This window comes from Hippocampus zosterae, chromosome 11, assembly GCF_025434085.1.
Source record: "Hippocampus zosterae strain Florida chromosome 11, ASM2543408v3, whole genome shotgun sequence".
NCBI classification, from domain to species: domain Eukaryota; kingdom Metazoa; phylum Chordata; class Actinopteri; order Syngnathiformes; family Syngnathidae; genus Hippocampus; species Hippocampus zosterae.
The window spans coordinates 21,903,843-21,918,992 of record NC_067461.1 but is presented as its reverse complement, the minus strand read 5'-3'; the positions used below and the strand labels follow the sequence as shown (position 1 = coordinate 21,918,992).

General features: G+C 42.1%; 1 protein-coding gene across 2 annotated transcripts in view; it reads left to right on the top strand.

Annotated features, from left to right (window-relative positions):
- si:dkey-191g9.5 (rap1 GTPase-GDP dissociation stimulator 1) overlaps nt 1-15,150 on the top strand; it is a 214,079-nt gene that overhangs the window by 1,965 nt on the left and 196,964 nt on the right. The gene's annotated exons all lie outside the window — the stretch shown is intronic.

Sequence of the window (15,150 nt, the reverse complement as noted above, 5' to 3'; positions counted from 1 at the left end):
AGTGATCTGTGGTTACCTTCATTGGAACTGATTAAACCAGAATAGTAGATTGATTTGGCTTTGGATATTGAGTCCTTGTAATGAAGGAAGTGGGTAGTGTACATGTATTTATGAATAGCGAGTGCAGTTTTTCTGTATAATCTTTCAAGTTGACAGCCTTTTGATTTAAGTTGTCTGAGGGTAGGGGTAAACCAGGGTGCTGTTTGGTTGAAGGAGACAGTTTGGGTTTGAGTGGGAATATTGAGTGGGGGTATTGAGAATGTTATGGAGGTGTGTATTGTTGTATGTCAAAAACTCATTGTTTGTAGAAAGACAATCATTACTGGGGAGGGTGTTAATAAGTGATTCTAAATTGTTCGGGTTAATGTCCTTGATTTTACGGAAATGTATAATGCGTTGTGGGTTGGATTTGAAAAAGGACATTTTAACATTGAATGAAAGCAATAGATAATCTCTGTATGGGAGATCAGTTTTACAGTTTGTTGGTGATAACCTACACAGCAGATCAAGTCCAGAATATGTCCTTCACTGTGTGTGGGAAAGTTGACAAACTGTAGAAAATCAAAACTGTCCAGTAAAGTCTTTGGTGAGTGAGTTATTGATATTGTCCATGTGTATTTTAAAATCTCCTAAGATAATCACATTTGGTGATAGTGTATACAGATGAGTGAGGAGTGTAGTAATGTCAGTGATAAAATCCTTGTTTGGTTTTGGTGGACGGTAAAATAGTGGCAATCATTGTGGGAGTTGATCCAGAGAGCTGTATAACTGTAGCTTCAAAAGATAAAAAAGCAGGCACATTTACGGGTGCAAATTTGCAATCCTCGCGCAGAATCATCGTGAGGCCACCTCCCCTCCCAGTCGTGCAAGGCTCAGCGTGATAAACAAAGCCCGGTGGAGTAGCTTCATTAAGAGTACCATAATCATTTGGTTGCTGCCAGGTCTCAGTCAGACACAGAATGTCAAACTCGCAGTCTGTCAGGAGGTCGTGGACGAACTGGCCCTTGCTCGTAAGGGAGCGGATGTTCAGCAGGCCAACATTGACAGCAGTGCAGCTGCTAGCGACCACGATGCTATCCGACCTTGGGACGCGCGTCAACACAGAGGCATCCGCACGGCGTCCGGTGTTCTTCCGTGGGCAGCGAACAGTGGACCAGAACGACCTGATGGAGCTGGAGTTGTCGTATTGATAGTTTCGGCGTGAGTCCCGGTGAGTGCACCGTCTCCGGGGCACGTAAAGGATGTCGGGGTGTTGGAGCAGAGCAGGCGGTGGTGGACAGTGTGGATTAAAATAGAGTTTGAGCTCAGTGGCTGCATAATGGTGAAGCGCTTCCAATGGGTGTTGGAGAACAGACAGGGCGAACCAGCAGAAAGCAAGCCACTCACAGCTGATCGACATAGCTGGACTGGAGTAGTGAAGTCGTGAAGCAGCAACAGGTAGCAGGTAAGCTAGCCGCAACTCGACGACAACTCAACACTCGATGACAGGTAATGACAGTTCGACCGATCGAGTGTGGATTGGTCGTTGTTCACTCAGTGACCATAAAAGCAGGTCGACAAAAAATATGTCGACTCTAAAAGATCAAAAAATCGCCTTAAAAATTGATTTTAAAAAATCACGGGGAGTAGCGGCTTCCAAAAATCCGCCAGCGTTCACTCCGGAATTAGTGGCAAGTAAAAAAGTTTACCGTATTTTCCGCACTAAAAGGCACACTGGATTATGAAGCGCATCTTCAATGAATGGTATTTCGTATTTTTTTTTTCATACATTGGACGTACAGCTGTTGTGAAAGCGCTATATAAATCAGCATGTATTGTATTGTATTGCATTATAAGACGCAATCCACAATGCCTCCCCTAGATGGTGCTACGCTTCTTCCATTCAACTCGAGAGGCGTTAGTTCAACTAGAGAGACGTTTATGACCACCTCTGAAAAATGTAAATTAACTATTACTGAAATGAAACTACGAATATTGAAAATAATGCTACACAAAAGAAAATCAAGCGAGGAAATTGCTAAATAAATTCCATATCCCCACTACAGAATTTGATTTCCTTGCTTGATTTTCTTTGTAGTTTCATTGAAGTAATCATTAATTTACGTTTTTCGGAGGCGGTCATGAACGCCTCTCAAGTGGAATGGAAGAAGAGAAGGCACGGAGACGGACAATGACATACAGTACCTGTATTTGTTGAGACTGAAAACCATTAAACCACAGCTCTCCTTTTTTCAACAAATACAGGTGTGTCTTTGTACGGCTCTATCAGTGTTTTCTTGTGTTCTTTTAAAAAGCTGATGTCAAAGTCAAAATTGTCTTTGGCTTTCGAGGTGCTGAGTGAGCTCATGATGTTGGCTGCTTCTCCAGTAGTTATCTCATTTATGTTAAAAAGTAAAAGAGACAGGTGGCAACAAACTCCCTGACATCCTGGGCCATCCAGGGCCACCCGAAGCGTTTTTGAGAAACTGAAGAGTTCAATGCACCCCAGGATGGCAGACCAATTTGGAGGGATGATCTCATTGCAGGACTTCAAAGCGGGCGGAATCCAGGAAGAAGAGCCGATCGAATGGCCTGATCTGGTTGCTGCTGTTCTGCCTGCAAAATCACCCACTCGATGTCCCACACAGCCACCCCGACAAAGCCAATAGAAGGGAGGTTGGTCTCGGGATCTTTCTTCTCTGGAGAGGGATCTTGCATGTGGGAGAGCGCGCCAGGCTTAACATGTGAGCCTGGACGATAGGACAAAGAGAAATTGATTTGCCCCTGGAACAAGGCCAAACAAGCCTGACAGGAATTTTGGCGTTTGGTAGATTGCAGCTACATGAGGATGTTGTGATCTGCTTGTAGCAGAAAGGGGATCTCGGGTCCCTCCAGCCAATATCCCGACTCCTGAAGGGTGACCACCACAGCCCTCAGTTCACGGTTGCCTACAACATAGTTCGCCTCTGAGGGGTGACAATGTGCGTAAAACCAATGCACAGGGATGTACCTTTTGGTCCCTGGAACGTCTCTGGGAGAGCACAGCCTAACCCCAAAGGTAGAACTATAGACCTTGACAATAAACTGTAGAGCAGGATCAGGATCAGGATAGATGAAGACAGGAACAGAATTGAGCAGTTGTTTAAGACATTTTAAGACAGTGTCAGCTTTGGGGTTCCATGCAAATGAAGAGGCTGTAGAAATGAGTTGGGTAAGGGGTACAGCGACCTTTCTGTAGTTCGGGATGAACCTCATGTAGAAGTTTGTGAACCCCAGAAGCTGCTTGCGGAAGGAAGGGACTAGCTAATTAACCAGACCTCAATGTGAGCGGAATGACAATTTACAATACACGTTGATGTATATAGCGCTTTCACAACAGCGGCAGCTGTAACAAAGCACTTAACAAAACAGTTAACATAAAGTAAAATAATAAACACAACACATAACATAAAACACGGACAGTCATGCAGTCCTAACCACTTTTCCATCATGCGCTTTGTTGTTTTTAAAGCAGTTTGAGATGAAAGAGGAGAGAATCAAAGTGTCCTTTAACCAGTGGATCAGAGACGTCATGCTCAAAATGTGCAAACGTCGTCTACAAGCTAAGTTTCAAAGTCAACAAGAAGCTGTAGCATCCATTGATGAAAAAAGAGATTGGTTCACTTCTCCTGTCCCATGGAAATCCATTTCAATTCAATTCCAAGCAGCGACTCTCGGTTCCAATTACGCATCGACGCTCCTCTCTCCTCATCCTCAACTTCAGCAGCCATCCATCCAGCCGCACCAACGCCGACTGTCCAACAGCGCCGACATATCCACTGAACAAAACGGGGTTGTGATAAATGCTGCCCATTACAGGCGCAAAAAACACAAGCGCCCCAGGTCTGTCCAGCACCGACAGTCAATGGCGCCGACATTCCTCCCAATCAAAATCTGTGCTGGTACAGCCGTGCTGCCGAGAAGGCGCAACCACCAAGCACAGATACTTCTCCTTTGACGAATGTTGTGGCCAACATTCATGTGGCATGTGACCAATATGTGACAACATGTGACAAAACAAAATACAAAAACACCAAATAGAACAAAAAAGCAAAGCTCTTAAAGAGCCAAGATGGTGCCTACTTGGGCGCCACCTTGGAAAAAATAAAAAATAAATTTAGAATGCTAATTATTAACCAACGATGCATGTTTTGGGGAATGTGGGAGGAAACTGGTGTACATGGAGAAAACCCACAGAGGCAGGGAGAACATGCAAACTCTACCCAGGAAGACTGTGGCAAGGAATTGAACCCATGACCCATGCATTGTGAGGCGGACATGCAGTTGTTGTATATATACAATACAATACAGGTATTTCTGAAAGCAGAAAATGTGTATACAGTGGTACTTCGACTTACGAACGTCTCTTCAAATGATATTTTCAAGTTATGAAATGTCTCAACAGGAAAATATTGCCTCTTGTTATGAAAGAATTTTCAAGATATGAAAGATAAAAGCTTCTCACAGCTGCGAGTTTCCTGAATGCAACATACTGAAAGCCGCTCTGCCAATGGCTTTGACCGAGCATCTTCCTGGCATCCCATTGGCTAAGGCGGACCTCTACCGAATGTGTCTGTGTATAAATAGATATACTGTATGTCTATGCAGTGTCCTTGTCATTCGCCCCACGAGGCATTCCGATAATTTTATGTAAATGTGAATGACGCAGAAAAGGTGTTCACCACTCCGGCGATCGCTCGCGATGCTGATGTTTGCCTTGGACATTTTGGAAGGATTGTTAAAAGCCCACAAAAGCAAAAGTCCTTGGATCAGTTCGTTACAAAATGCCAGGCAAAAACCACTACTGAAAGAGAACGAACTAAAAACCGATGACGACGCAGTCAAAAGTTAAATGACCATAATTTTTATTCTTTCCTCTTTTCTTTGTTTTTTTTACATTAAGCACAACTCTCATTTGTTGTGCAATAATCTAATTGTAACATGAATTTGTTACATATTTTGATGCATTTTTGTGCTTCAGGAAACATTTAAGTCTGAATTTTGGGGGCTTGCAATGGATTTGGGCATGTACATGGGGAAACGCGTTTCTACTTACAAAATATTCTCGTTTCTTCTAGAACCAATTAATTTCATAAGTAGAGGTACCACTGTATGTACTTTTTCACGACATGCATATATATTTTACTTTTGATGATAGACAGATGCATGATGGATGGATGGGTGAGTAGCAGTAGTGGATAGTAGGAGTAACATGTGACTGACAGTGCTGTTTTATCCTTGAGAAAGACATCGCTTGACCATAGCCCACGATGGCCTGCTGCAGCTACTGGACGCAGAGGATGGCTTATTTGAGTTTGCTCAGGAAGAGGAAGTCAAAAGCGTTTTTGGCTCACATATGTTGCCCTGCTCCCGTGTATTTGCCGTGTTCGCTGCTTTTATTACTAAAAATCACAAGACTAATTTAATGAATCTTCATGCAGTGTGTGAATCCACGGCAGATAAAAAATGATGGAGTGGACATGCAGCATGACACGGAAAGATTCTGAAAGCTAGATGGACAGAACAATTAAGAACTCATTTGTTGGACATAAGAAGCATGCTGAAGCCTGCTGCAAGGTTAATCCAATAGCTGGAGGGCAGTTGACGACACACATGTTTGTCACATAAAAATGCAAATGCACACAATGCCTGTGAGTCCCAGTAAGGAAAACAGCTCACACTTTTCTCCTCGAACTTTGCGAATTGGCTTCCTGAATGCAGCTGAGGTCTTTGAAGTAAGACACGTTATCCTCTTGACAAGCCCAAGTCATCACTGTGGATAGACACTGTTTGGATGTACATACATTTGACCCAAGCACCTCAGATCACACACCGTGGGGGGATTTGCATGTTTGATCCCCCCCGCGCCGCCAAAATCCCCTTCTTACTTGGCAAGGATACAAGTAGATGGGATACATTTGTGCAGACGCTGGATTATCCACACATATACAATGCACCTGGAGTTTCACACTACAAAGGCTGGAGTTGATGCTACGTGTGAAGTACAACTAAATTCCTCATTTCTGAATTGCACCAAAGCCAAATATGTATATCATGGAAAAAATTGACCACTTGTAAAAACATCCACTTGTGCCCTAATTAACCAACAGGGCACTGGTGGAAATTCAATATTGTTCGTCGAAAATGCGGGAGATGAGGAACGTGTGTCCATAGCCGGAAGAGAAAATGGAAGTTGAGAGCTAAAAACTGAAAGGGACTCAGAAAATTGGGACTACTGTACTTTGTTCACATGATGATAAGTAGAAAGGTAGATTTATGGCATGTACTGGAGAGCAGGTGGAGGGGCAGTTGGGTTTAAATCTCGGAACATTTTTTTGTCCGTGGTGTCGATCGGAAGAGAAATGGATTGGGCATTATCAAAAAGAAAGTTTAGTTAAGTCTTGAATGTTCTGCAGGTAAAAAAAGTATCGCAAGTGAGTGGTGAGGCTAAAGCTTGAAATCGAGAATGTTATATGTTGAATGATAGTAGTGATTTTGTGCCACAGGTAGGATGTGAACGATAAGAGAAAGAAACATTCGCGAATGAACTAAACCAGGGGTAGACAACTGGCGGCTCGCAAGCCACACCTTGAGTGGCACCTTGAATAACTACCCACCACACCCCCACCTTTTTCCACCCTACGTCTCTCCCAATATATTTTCCTTCAAGCCCAAAAATTATCCAAAGTACACTGATGAACTGTCACTCTACGTTTTCCACAAATAACGGGAGGTAGATGGAGAAAAAACACCAGAAAAACCCAAAATATATATATATATATATATATATACTTACACTGCTTACACTGTGTCTACATGAGTATGTTTGAATTGAATTTGACTTTTATTTGGTCTCCCATAGGAGAAACTTGTCTCAGAAGACAGACCTTCAGTGCTGCTTCATGCATTGAGCAATACATACCACATACACTACACACAATACATTGGACAATACATACAGTATAGGACAAGATATACTCGACACACATTGGACAATACATTACAGGCATATGCACACCCCACACTGCCCTTATGTCCTCTTGCTTGTCTGTCTGCCTCCTTCTCATTGTTTGTTCATTAAGCTGATAGCCTGCGGTAAGAATGTGTTTAATATCGGTTTAATTTGCAGAGAAGAGTACTATACTTCCTTTCATTATCAATCCACTTTCATTATTATGCAGGCGCGTGGGCAGACAGATGGATGGATGGACGTTCGCTGTCCTATAAAAGCCTTTGACACTGAAGAAATGCTAGTAAATGTAATTATGCTTCAGTGAATCATAGTAACTTCTGACAAAAAGACTGGCGCAGCAAATTTTGTGAAAACCAATACTTGTGTCATTCTCAAAAATTTGAAAAGGAGGAATTGAACCCATTCTGGTTTAGAAAACAGGCAACTGAAATTTAACACAGGTGTTCATTAAGAAACATAGTCAGTAAAGTATGGGGAACATAAAATGACAAGGATTAAGGACTTTATGGTGGAAAACGTTTAGCATTGGATGTCGCAATACAGTACATCCTAGCTACAGAAGAGCGAAAAGTACAAAAGTACACAAACAACTGATTTGTTGTTGTTTACTTGACAAGAACTGATGACATTTCATTTAAAGTGCATCAAGTTGTCTGTTCTCGGCCTAGATTACTGCTACTACTACCCTTCATTTGCTTAAATTGGATTCCGGTGACGGGCTGTGAGGTTTATGACTGGTAAGGCACTACTTCCCTGGAGTCGAAAGCCAAAATAGAAAATTAGCTATTTTGACCTTCATTCAAACATTTTCCAGGGATTTTCCCCCCACTGAAACGTATTTTGAATGTTTATTAGTGTTTTGTAAAGAACTTTGGGGCTTTGTAAAAATAAATACAAATATATATTTCCGCCCACCCCCTATTTTTTGTGGGGAGGCGGCTTTCTAAATGGGCCATTCAGAGTGTAGTTGCCCATCCCTTCCTTAGGAATTGCAAACTATGTAGGGTACATCACAAAAAGTAACATCTTAGAGAACGAAAATGCACCCCTTTAGTACCCTTTCCTCTGACAGTGTCGCGGGGAAAGCTTCTCCTTTCATTTGGTACAGGTCCCTTTGAGATGGGAGAGCTCGATTTATTTGAGTGTTGTGGACGTATCTTTGAGGATAGAGTATCTGGAAAACCTTTTCGTTTGAGTTGTCTGTTTGTTTTTTTTACTTTACTTTGAGAGTTTAAATGGGACTCAAAGTTGAAATTCATTTCAATCCGCCAAATACATTTGTCTACTATATGAACATGGCCATCTAGTGGTCACAGAGTAAAAGTACACTGCTAAAGTACAGTACATGCGGTTTGCTTTTGGGGGGGGACAACGGGAAAAAAAGTTTTCATGGGTTAAGAAAATATTGTATACCTGATGTACACTATGTTACCTTTTCAGCAGATTTTTCTCTGCATCAATTAAATATATGTTCTTATTTTTAAACCAGAAAAGTCAAATATTTAATCCTCACTCTTCATTTCTGTTCCTTTAAAGAGGTATGCAGTCTTTAAACGTCGAGTACTAATTAATACTGCAAATCAAAATGAAAACGCAAATCATTTTGGAACTCAATATTGTTGAGTTCAAAGGTCAAAACAATACAGCACAAAAGTAGTATCGGGCCAATGCTTTGTCAGATCCAATAATCACTCCAGCTTTCTCTCACATTCCAAAAACATGTTTATTAGGTTCAAGTCTCGAAAGTGTCCAAGGTGTAACTCACTCGTTATTTTTGTGAAGATAAACAGTCTCGGAAATGGATGGACTGTTCCTTATTTGTTTAAATAGAGGGTGTGTTACATTTCTTACAAGGCAGTAATTTAATTACAAAAAATAATAACAACAAACTTGTGTCATCACTATTATAGTTTAATTTTGGAGTCGGACGTCCTGTGTCTGAATGCTCAAATGGCCAAGTAGGCATGATGAAATTGTGCTTGAGCCCGAGGAAATCTGCATACTGAGCATTTTATTTTATTCTTATTTTTTTGTCTCACCACCGATTTTTTTTCCGATCAATCATGCAACGCTCGGGGTCACAGGGGTCAATGTCCCTAACTTTCTAAATCATATGAAGCAAATACAGTAGCTGAGCCACAACTACAGCGTCTGTGTTGGGTTTTTTTTCAACAACACAAGTATTATTTACACTGTACACTTACCACAAATACAAACGCAACCCCCAAAGGATAAGCTTTCACCCATAACAAACCCACCCAGTCCGTCCACTTCACCTGTCAGTCATTCCTGGGTCCCTGGTGCTCTGGAGCCCAAATGCCTGTCAGACCTCCAGCAGCCCCTCAAAGAAGTAACCTCCCCCTTGTCACATTTCCCCCAACCCTCCCCTACTTCACCTCAATCCTTGTCAGACCCCCCCAAACAAAAATAAAGTCACATTCTAGAGAGTGGTCAGGGCTCCTGCTTTGCAGATCAGTCAGTGGATGCATGATTGTCGCTCACAGGGTTGGGCCCTTAATCCTATTGTTGCTCCGACAGGATTACTCTGTGCAGTCCCTCTCTCCCTGTGGCAGTGTGTGAGAGAAAGGCTAGATTAAGGGGATTAGCATGTATCCTCCTGACTTGTCAAACTGGGATGTAAGGAACCATTGACTTTCTTGGGATCCTGAATAAGAAGGTGCCGAAAAAAGAGGCCATGAAAAGCGGCAAACAAACAAAAATTCCTCAAAGAACAATGTGATTTGTTTTCTTTTGTTCCCTTGAACTGGGCTAAAAAGTTCAAAAGACAAGTCGTGAAGCAAGAACCTCAAGAGACGAAGGGAATGCGACGAAACAGAAGAGGACATTTTACATGGCGGCAAAGAGGGTCACGGAGAGTGAACTACTGTTTTAGCACAGACTTACACGGTGCTTTATATTTATTGCAAACGGCGGTTGGTGCTTTCTAAAATGTAAATCATAGCCCAGGATTGAATTTCTCAACTCAACTCACTTGTATTCGTTGGCATTCGACTCAGCATGACATTTGTTCTTGGTTTTACTGTTCGGTGCTTTCTAACGTCTTCATTATTGATTTGTTTTACTGTTTATTGTATATGTTAAATTGCTCCATGTACAGCGCCTTGTATGCAGCAATGGCTGTTCGAAAGTGCTCTATTTCATCCCATAATAGAAACTGTATTACACGAGAAATGTAGATTGTTGTTAAATGGTAGCGTTTTTAAGTTGCATTTGGAGATGTAGCAACAAACTGTGTCAACTGATCATGATTTTCTGAGCCCACGTGGCAAAAGCTTTGACACAATGATGTCAGTCCTTAATCCAGTGCCGTCTCAGGGATCAAAGGTCACAGGCATCCAATTTTGTTTTTATGGCCTTGCCACTGACGTGCAGAAATTTCTCGAGATTCTCAGAATCTTTTATTTTATTAAATATTTTCATATTGTGGACTGTAGATGACAAATTCGCGAAATTCCTTGAAATGGTACATTGAGAAACATTGTTCTCAAGATGTTGTTCTATTTGTGTAGAGGAGACAGTTGTTCACATAACCCAGCCACTAGGGAGCAGTGCCCTCCCCCCGGGGGACACTGTTCCCTAGTGCCGGTCCCAAGCCTGGATGAATTCAGATTCAGATTCAGAAAACTTTATTTATCCCTAAATGGGGAGGGTTGCGTTAGGAATGGCATTCGGCGTAAAACTTTTGCCAAAACTGACATGCGAGTTGATAGACCAGCCATGATGTTCGGTCTAGAGACACTAACAAGAGGCAAAAGACAGGAGGCAGAGTTAGAGGTGGCTGAGTTAAAGATGCTGAGTTTCTCCTTAGGAGTGACAAGGATGGGCAGGATCAGAAATAAGGTCATCAGAGGGACAACTCAGACAGGAATGTTTGGAGAAAAAGTTCGAGAGGCCAGACTGAGATGGTTTGGACATGTACAGAGAAGGGACAGTAAATACAGTGGGCGGAGAATGTTAGAGATGGGGCTAACAGGTAGGAGACAGAGAGGAAGGCCAAAGAGGAGATTCATGGACGCCGTGAGGGAAGACATGCAGGTAGGTGGAGTCAAAATAGAGGATGCAGAGAACAGGGAAAGATGGAAATTAATGACTCACTGTGCCAACCCCTGAAAAGGGACAAGCCGGAAGGAGAAGAAGAAGAAGAAGACAGTTGTTCACCTAATAGTGAATCTCTCCCCACCCCTGCTTGTGAACATCTAAACCTTTCGGGATGGTACTGATACTTTTATACCTAATCATCATTTAATAACTTGTCTGTTCATCTGTGCGATTATGCCCTAAAGAATTTTTTTCCAGCTTTCTTCAATTTTCCCAATGTTTTTGCCCCATCCAAACTTTTTTTTGGAATGAAGTGTAGGCATCTAATTCAAAAACGGAATATTTGGGGGGGAAAAAACAACCCCAATAATGTTCATCAGTTTCAACATTAAATATTTTGTCTTTGCAGTGGATTCAATTGAGCATAGGTTGAAAAGGATTAGGAAGTTATTTTCAAAATGAAATTAAAGGGGGTATATAAATTATATGTGAAAGTAACCTTTATAATTGTATGTGATAATATATATCTATTTTTTTGTTCATGGTTCTACAAAGCGCTTTGTTACAGCTGCATTACTAAGTCACTCCCTTTCGTTCATGTACCTGACTAACAGGATTGAAATAAAACAACAACTAGCTATGTTTTTATCGGGCAGTAGGCAGGGTACACGTTGAACTCGTTGCCAGCCAAACGCAGGGCACGCATAGACAAACAACCATTCACACTCACAATCATACCTCGGAACAATTTTAGAATGTTCAATTCGCCTACTGTTTTTGTAATGTGGGATGAAACCGGAATACCTGGAGAAAACCCACACAAGCGCAGGGAGAAAATGCAAATTCCACATAGGAAGGCTGGGGGCTGGAATCGCACCCTGCACATCTGCACTGTGAGGCGGACATAACCAGTCATACACCGCACCACCGTAGATGATTTAGTTATGTTCAAAAATGAAATGATCTCTCCTACATTGTTAAAAATGATGTCGGCATTAAAGCAACGTATCGTTTTATCTGACAATGCCAATGGCTGCACAAGAGATATGATCCCTGTTCATCTCAACCGAGTAGCCCTCGTTGGGGAGCACATTTCAAAGCGTGGTTCAACTTTGGGTGTACCAAAAAGTTTGACTCATGCTGCACGGAGTCTAATGTGGCAGTCGAACAAGGTAGGAAGTCAAGTCTATCCCGCTGGATTGTGCCAGGTCTGACCTCAAAGCGCTTGAGGCGAATGTAAACAACAAAGAGCTGATTCTGATTAATTGTTTATTTTTCTGGTTCATCACAACACATTTTGGCCTCCAGCAAACCTTTTTCATCATTTCCTGAATTAAAATAAATAAATGAATATCTTTGAAGTATTTCATTCCTTTCACCAAATAACCTAATGCAGAAAGATAAGGTCCTATATTTACAAATGCTGTACAAATCAGGTTGTCTTCCGTGAAGTTATTTCGAATAACTAAATCATTGGAAGAATAAATAAAGCTTGGAATGTTCATAATCTTGTAACGTAATTATGTTTTGCCACTCACGCTCTGTGTCTCCATTGGGGGTCGCCATTGTCGAGTGAATTCGAACCTCAAGTCGGACCTCTCACTTCAAAGTGGTGATCTATTGCACTTTTTCAGGTCATAAGTTGTAAAAGCTCAATTTCCCGCTTTCGGCGAGTGCAGCATAATGGGCCTTTTGGGTGTGCCGTCTTTTGAAGCCACGCTTGTTTGGATTTTTTTTTTTAAGCAATTCGAAAATTATAACCTCTCAACGCTCAGTCACTCGGGGCGGAGCTAACTGACCTATTTGACAGAAAACCCCCATTTGACGTCCGTCCAGGTTAAACAGAGAGTTGTAGAGCCACGGAGGCTCGTCAAGGTCAGGAGCCTTGAAAATGGGGGAGTTGACGTTGCTCTTGAATTCAAGAGACGCCCGAACAGAAACGAGTGGAATAGATGCAGTGTCGCATGTCTCCAACAGAGAGCGCACTTCCTGTGTGGTTGAAATGGTAACTGGGCTTTCACTTGTATGGCGCTTTTCGACCATAGGAACTTTCAAGTGCTTTATTTATAGAGCCGAGTTGAGTTGAGTTGAGATAACGCGTTTTACGCTGTTTCCTCATGTGGTATATGGTTTTTTCTGCTTCGCTGGTCTTCAAAAAACACTCGGTGATCGGTGGCTGTTTCCCGACGAATGAGCACTTCAGGGACCACGGCTGATTGGGAAAAGATTTTATTCTACCAATGTCAGAGTGAAGTCTTTCCAAAAAGTTGAGTGGCCCAAGGCATGGATGTAAAAAAGCCCCCCTCCCCTGTCAGGCCCGTGTCTTTTATACCTGGCAAGGGGCTGATGTCATGGCTTTGTGCACCAGCTGCGGTTTTCAATCTACTAGTTTACTTCAGTCCTAAAAAGGAGATCTTGACCAGCGCTGTTGGTGATGGACGACAACAGCCGCTATACCTTATTATAGGATTGCACACACTGCTGAAACTGGATTCTCCCTGACCAGCAAATATAGAATAGAATCGTGTTACTGACGCCAGGTGGACATTCTAAGGCCACCTACAGGAATAGAGAGGGAATTCCAAATTACACTTCACTCATTCACACACTAAGCAATCGTATCTTGCATAAGGACACTTTGTCATGGTCACAGTTGCCGGAAACTTACCCACTCTTCGAACTGCGCTCGGGAGCCTTGGTGTATGATGCATTCGAAGAAAGTGGGAAAATGTGGCTTGCCCACAATGCCCACTCGCATTGCCCCTGCTCCGATCTCAAAGCATTCGATGCGTTTGTAAACAACAGAAATGGTTTCTCGCGATAAATTGTTGATTGTTTTGATTCATCACAACACATTTAATTGAAATTAAACCTTCATAATTTACGTAATTTATTATAATTATGGAATAAGCGTTTCATACGTTTCACCAGATCATGCCGTGAAGGGAGATAAGGCATAGCTTCTTGCAGCCAGTACAAATCACGTGCGAGTGAAGTTATTTAGAATTACTAAATACAAATGATAATCAAAAATAACACTAAATATTTGAGTAGAATCTTATAAATTATGGTTTGCCATTCAAGGTCTACAGTATATCTCCATGGTGTCGCCATTGTCGAGTGACGTCACTTTGAAGGCGATCGATGAACTCGAGGTCCTCTTTTTACTCACACTTCGCATCTCGGACCTCTCTGTTCGATGGAGCGTTCCAGAGCACTTTTCCTGGTCGGAAGTTTGAAACGTCCGAATTTACCACCTTCTTCGAATACAGCAGACTCAACTGTTCTATCGTGATGGGAAATCCGGCTCTTTTTAGAGAACCGGTTCTTTTGGCTTGTCTCAGTAAAAAGAGCTCCCAAATGGCTCCTCAGTTTTTTTTGTTACTTAAATTAATTTACTCCCAAAAATAATGTAAAATTATGGGTAAAATGAATTACTAATGTAAAAATTATACAGTATATAAAATATTTATTATTTATATGGCTTATTTAATATTCTTCTGAACATACTCATCATGGGCGGCCCGGTAGTCCAGTGGTTAGCACGTCGGCTTCACAGTGCAGAGGTACCGGGTTCGATTCCAGCTCCGGCCTCCCTGTGTGGAGTTTGCATGTTCTCCCCGGGCCTGCGTGGGTTTTCTCCGGGTGCTCCGGTTTCCTTCCACGTTCCAAAAACATGCATGGCAGGCTGATTGAACACTCTAAATTGTCCCTAGGTGTGAGTGTGAGCGTGGATGGTTGTTCGTCAGTGTGTGCCCTGCGATTGGCTGGCAACCGATTCAGGGTGTCCCCCGCCTACTGCCCGGAGACTGCTGGGATGGGCTCCAGCACCCCCCGCGACCCTAGTGAGGATCAAGCGGTACGGAAGATGAATGAATGAATGAATGAACATACTCATCATGGAGTACAACATGGAGTGCTACAAAAAATAAATTACAAAGTAGAAGAACAAACACCCTTCTCAAAACAAGGTAAACAAAAAGTTCCAATCTCTGATTGTGTATATTTATAAGCTTTTAACTATTTACAGTAAAACAACATAAGTAAGCTTCCCACTAAGATTACCACACAACAAATTATGAATTAAAATTTGATATTGG